Genomic DNA, 6,000 nt, shown 5'->3' with positions numbered 1-6,000 from the left:
CAGCCCTATTCGCGAACGACTTACGCAAACGACGTAACCGGCGGAAAATTCGACGCTGGCCTGACGTCCATACTTAACATTGGCTGCGCCTCATATAGCAGGGGTAACTTTAAGCCGGAAAAAGCCTTACATAAACGGCGTATCTGTACTGCGACGGCCGGGCGTACGTTCGTGAATAGGCGTATCTAGCTGATTTACATATTCTAGGCGTAAATTAGCGTACACACCCCTAGCGGCCAGCGTAAATATGCAGTTAAGATAGGACGGCGTAGGAGACTTACGCTGGTCGTATTTTAGACAAATTCTGGCGTATCTGATTCTTTGAATCAGGAGCCAAGATATGACGCCTCACACTCAGAGATACGACGGCGTATCTGGAGATACGCCGTCGTATCTCCTAACTGAATCTGGCCCATAGTGTGTATGGTGCTTTTTGGATATAAACAAAAATTCTAAATTATATGTAATGGCCCAAACATGATTTTTAAATAATGCAATAAAAAGAGGCCCCATAGGTTTACAGACAACTCTACTCTCTCTGTAGCAGACATACTGGCAAAGCTTCATTTTTAATGGGATATAAAAGTATTTCCAGAATCGGGGGTCAGCTGAAGACTTATTGTTCCAAGCTCCACTCAACCAGCCACTTCTCTCCTCCTTTTCTGTAGCATCTAATGGCATCTCCTGAATGTTTTGTGCTGATTTAATTAATAAGCCTGACTGAGTAATGCCTTGTGACGCCTAATCCGAACCCGATGACTATAGAAGCTTTGGGCTGGCATCCCGTGGACACATCTAGGCTACAGCTCATCCATCTCTGCTAATTTCCTCGATTTATCTGCTTTTTTCAAGTTTATCCTAACCCAACACTGACTATCTTTGACGATTTTATTGACATTGTTCACCGGTAAGTTTGATCAAACTTAATTGCTTTAGAAAGTCATTCTGTGAGACTTCCCTAAGTCTGGTGTGTGTGGTTTTGTTTTGCCATTTGGTTATCATGTTTCTATGTCCTTGTTATCTAATAATGATATATGGCAGCACAGGAAACAAACGCTTTTCAGTTTGAAGATACAGTATTTTTATCTACCAAAGTTATACACACTACCATATGTTCCTTTAGATCGAGTAGACAGTTTGTGTTCTCTTTGGGTCTGACAATACTGCTTTTATATTTTGTATTAATACACTTTTCATTCCTAATTAAATCTGAGTATTTAACAGCAATGTTACCTTTACTGGGTTTGATCCAAAGCTGTTTTTTTTTAATAATAGAAATTTCTCGTCTCCCTCCAGAACTTTTTTAATAACTATTTTATTTATCCCTCTATCTTTCACTCTACAGTTTCCTATTCTGAAAATAAAGAAAGTGGAATTCTTGTATTTTTCTAAATAACCTTATCCAAAAGTACCATGTTATGGGCTGTGTAGCAATCTTTCCCAGACCTTGTTAACATGGAGAAACCCTTAAAATAACCTTCCAGTCTCAGAGAACCCCTGACAATAATTGCTACATCTACAGCTCAGAATACATTAGCTTGATGGTCAGTAGGAAGCATGTCCCTTATGTTAGCGGTCAATGGGAAGAATATTTTTTATATTGGTGGTCAGTGGGATTAATGCCCCTTACATTGGTGGTCAGTGGGAAGAATGCTCCTTACATTGGTGCTCAGTGGGAAGAATGTACCTTACATTGATGGTCAGTGGGAATAATGCTACTTACATTGGTGCTCAGTGGGAAGAATGTTCCTTACATTGGTGGTCAGTGGGAAGAATGCTCCTTACATTGGTGTTTAGTGGGAAGAATGCTCCTTACATTGGTGCTCAGTGGGAAGAATGTTCCTTACATTGGTGGTCAGTGGGAAGAATGCTCCTTACATTGGTGGTCAGTGGGAAGAATGTTTCTTACATTGGTGTTCAATGGGAAAAATGCTCCTTACACTGGTGCTCAGTGGAAAGAATGACCCTTACATTGGTGGTCAGTGGTAAAAATGTTCCTTACATTGGTGGTCAGTGGGAAGAATGCACCTTATATTGGAGCTCCTTAGGAAGAATGCCCTTTATATTGGTGCTAAGTGGAAAGAATGCTCCTTATATTGGTGCTCGCTGGAAGAATGCCCTTTAAATTGGTGTTCAGAGGAAAGAATGATCCTTATATTGGAGCTCTGTGGAAAGAATGATCTTTATATTGGTGCCAAGTGGAAAGAATGCTCCTTATATTGGTTCTCAGGGGGAAGCTTGCTCCTTATATTGGTGCTCATTGGGAAGAATGCCCTTTATATTGTGGTCAGTGGGAAGAATGCTCCTTAAAATTGGTGTTCAGTGGGAAGAATGCTTCTTACATTGGTGGTCAGTGGGAAGAATGTCCCTTACATTGGTGGTCAGTGGGAAGAATGTCCCTTACATTGGTTTTCAGTGGAAAGAATACTCCTTACATTGGTGGTCAGTGGGAAGAATACCCCTTACATCGCTGTTCAGTGGGAAGAATGCTTCTTACATTGGTGGTCAGTGGAAAGAATGCCTCTTACATCAGTGTTCAGTGGGAAGAATGCTCCTTACATTTTGTTTTCAGTGGGAAGAATGTTTCTTACATTGGTGGTCAGTGGGAAGAATGCCCCTTACATTGGTGGTCAGTGGCAATTTTTTTTTAACAATGGTCGTCATTGGAAAAAATGGTTCTTGTCAGTGGGATAAATGGTTCTTACATTGGTGGTCATTGGGAAAAATGGTTCTTACATTGGTTGTCAGTGAGAAGAATGCTACCCTCTCAGATAGCTAAAAAGTGCTTACTTTACTAAGTGAAATATACTGTACATTGATCAAGGAACCCCTAGCAACCTCTGGAGGAATCATAGTTGAGATTTAAAATGCCATTTATGAAGCAAAAAATTAGGACTTTAGATATACTCAAGAGACAGATTGTAACCAAAAAACTTTCAAATTCTTTTTTTTAATCAGTCTGTCCTTAAAAAGTAATAGTACGTTACATAAAATATACAAAATAATGGATGACATGTATATCAAAACCCTTTGTTCAATTAATTTCACGGACATTGGCACTTCCTTTAGGACCAGCTCATATAATACTCTACATACAAGTTCTGTTGGTTTATCTGCAATACATACATACATATGATAAGAAGTGTAGGGGGTTGATTTTCAAAAGGCAAACAAGATTTTCACAAGCTTTGTTACACTTTGCCAGGTAATTTGCACCAGAGCTCAGTGAATAAGGTGAAATTCTGCGGCCTTTCATCATCCAATCATTTGCAAGCAAAAATACTGTTTAAATAATAAAAATAAGAAATATTTACTAAATAAAATCTCACTACATTCACCAAGTGAATCTGGTGCAAGTCTCTTTGTAGACTGAATGGCCAGCCTAAAAACTGTAATAAGTTATAGTATGCCAATCCTTAAATGTGGTGGCTTTCTTTTTTAGGCATTTTATTCCTTTATTTCCACCTAGCCAGTAACACACTTCCTTTCTTAAGCCTCGTACACACGCTCGGTTTACTCGGCAAGAACCAGCAAGAAAACTGCTGGCAGAGCTTTCTAGCCGAGTAATCCGAGCATGTGTACGAGGCTTTCAGGTTCTGTAAGGTACCTGTAAAAGGTAGTGTCCGAAGTGGAAGTAGTGTGCTTGAGATCCAGGCAAAGCGTCGTCAGGCAAATAGTTCACAATCAAAATCCGGAGAAGAGTCAGGCAGGCTAAGGTCATTCACGATCTGGCGGCAAGGTACAAAATCAGCAGGCTGTAGAATAGTCGGGATATCAGGCAGGAGTTCAATACAAGGAAGATCACTGAAGTCAAAACACCCAGGGAAGAAATCCAAATAAACGGGCACTGAGTGATGACCTCACTTCCTATTTAAAGGCTGTCCAGATTGAGAATTGTCCACAGCTGGCAGCAGGTGGAGCTAGTGAGTATGATGTAGTGTTGAACACAGTAAGGACATTCCCATGGTCTAGATCTCTTCTGTAGCACAACAGGTAAGGCTATGGTTTAAGAGACCAGGAAGATCCCGGTTCGAATACAACCCGGGTCATGACAGGGCCCCCTCCCCAATGGACCCCTCCGGGGGCCTAGCGGGGCTTAGTGGGAAACGAGGTATGGAAGTCTCGTATAAGAGAAGGGGCATGCAGATCTTTGGCTGGAACCCAGGAGCGGTCTGTGACAGGATACCCCTTCCAATGAACCAGATACCGAAGGCCACGGCCCTGTCTTCTGGAATCAAGAATCTTGGAGACTTCAAACTCATTTTGTCCATCAACAAGAACAGGAGGAGGTAGCTGTTGTGATCTGGAGTAGCGGTTGAAAATAGCTTTTTTGAGGAGTGAAACGTGGAACACGGGATGTATCCGGAGAAGAAGGTAATCTTAAGCGATAGGAAACTGGTCCAACTCGAGCAATGATCCTGTAAGGACCAATGAATCGAGGGCCCAATTTGGTAGAAGGTTGTTTCAGTCTCACATACTTGGTTGATAGCCAAACTCTGTCCCCCACCACATATGGAGGTATATGGCGTCTTCGTCTGTTGGAAAAAAGTCTGTACTTGCCTGCTGACTTCCGTAGTAATGAACAAATCTTCTTCCAATGTAGCAGAATATTTTTCACCTGCTGATCTGCTGCTGGTACACCAGAAGAAGGCTGAAGTAGGGAAAAAGTCTGAGGGTGATAGCCTAGGGCTGCGTAGAATGGTGTGGTATGAAGAGCACTGTGCCAACGGGAATTTAGGGCGAACTCAGCTAAAGGCAAATACTCAGACCAGTTGGAGTGTAAGGCATTGACATAATGTCGAAGGTAGGTTTCTAGGGTCTGGTTCATGCGTTCGGTTTGACCATCAGTTTGAGGGTGATGTGAGGTAGAGAGTGAGAGCGTTACTCCCAGTTTCTTGCAGAACGCTCTCCAGAATCGGGAAACAAACTGGGATCCGCGGTCTGAGATGACATTGGTAGGTATGCCATGATGTCTTACAATATGGGAAAGGAAAAGAGTGGACAGTGCTTTCGCTGTAGGTAATCCCGGAATCGGCACAAAATGAGACATTTTGGAAAAGCGATCCACTGTGACCCATATAGCAGTCATGCCCTCGGACTTGGGTAAGTCTACAATGAAGTCCATGGTCAAATGGGTCCAAGGCTGGCGAGGTGCCGGAAGTGGATGCAACAGTCCAGCAGGTAATGTGCGGGGTACTTTATTAGCAGCACAAGTTGGGCAGGCAGCCACATAGTCAGTAACATCCTTTTTCATACGAGGCCACCAGACATGACGCTGCAGAGTCTTAAGAGTGATGGTGACACCAGGATGACCGGATAACACGCCATCATGTGCCCAGAGGAGTATAGGTTTTCTGAGACTAGGGGCTACGTACAGGCGACCTGGAGGTATCTTCAAGCCCTGGGGAACATGATTCTGGGTTTCTTGTAGCTGTTGGGAAAGGGCCGTAGAGATCTGTGCGACAATTTTGTGAGGTGGGATTATATACTGCTCGGCTGGTTGATCTTCTTCAGAGGAAGCGAACTGTCTGGAAAGAGCATCGGCTTTTTTGTTTCTATGCCCTGGAACGTAAGAAAGGACAAAATTAAAACGGGAGAAAAACAGAGCCCATCGAGCCTGACGTGAGTTCAGACGTCTAGCAGTCTGAAGATACAGTAGGTTTTTATGGTCAGTGAGGATAGTAAAAGGTTTGGGAGCCCCTTCCAGAAGATGTCGCCATTCAGACAATGCCAATTTGATGGCCAGTAGTTCTCGATTCCCAACATCATAATTCATCTCTGCCGGAGAAAACTTTCTAGAGAAAAAAGCTACTGGATGGATTCTACCAGACTTTGGCTGTCTCTGGGAGAGTACGGCACCTGCTCCAACCTCAGAGGCATCAACCTCAACAATGTACTGGAGGTCAGGATTTGGATGCTGAAGAATTGGAGCTTTACTGAACATGTCCTTTAATCGCTGGAAAGCTGATTTTGCTTCTGAAGACCACACCTTGCAATTTG

General features: G+C 42.9%; 1 protein-coding gene across 1 annotated transcript in view; it reads left to right on the top strand.

The window, feature by feature from the left end:
* Window positions 1-638: 638 nt before the first annotated feature.
* Window positions 639-6,000, top strand: part of RLBP1 (retinaldehyde binding protein 1) — a 78,336-nt gene continuing 72,974 nt past the window's right edge. The window contains exon 1 of the mRNA XM_040342408.1: window positions 639-907. The gene's annotated coding sequence lies outside the window, so the exon portion shown is untranslated. The remainder of the gene's footprint in view (window positions 908-6,000) is intronic.

This window comes from Rana temporaria, chromosome 3 (assembly GCF_905171775.1).
Source record: "Rana temporaria chromosome 3, aRanTem1.1, whole genome shotgun sequence".
NCBI lineage: Eukaryota > Metazoa > Chordata > Amphibia > Anura > Ranidae > Rana > Rana temporaria.
This window is presented reverse-complemented; position numbering and strand designations above follow the sequence as displayed.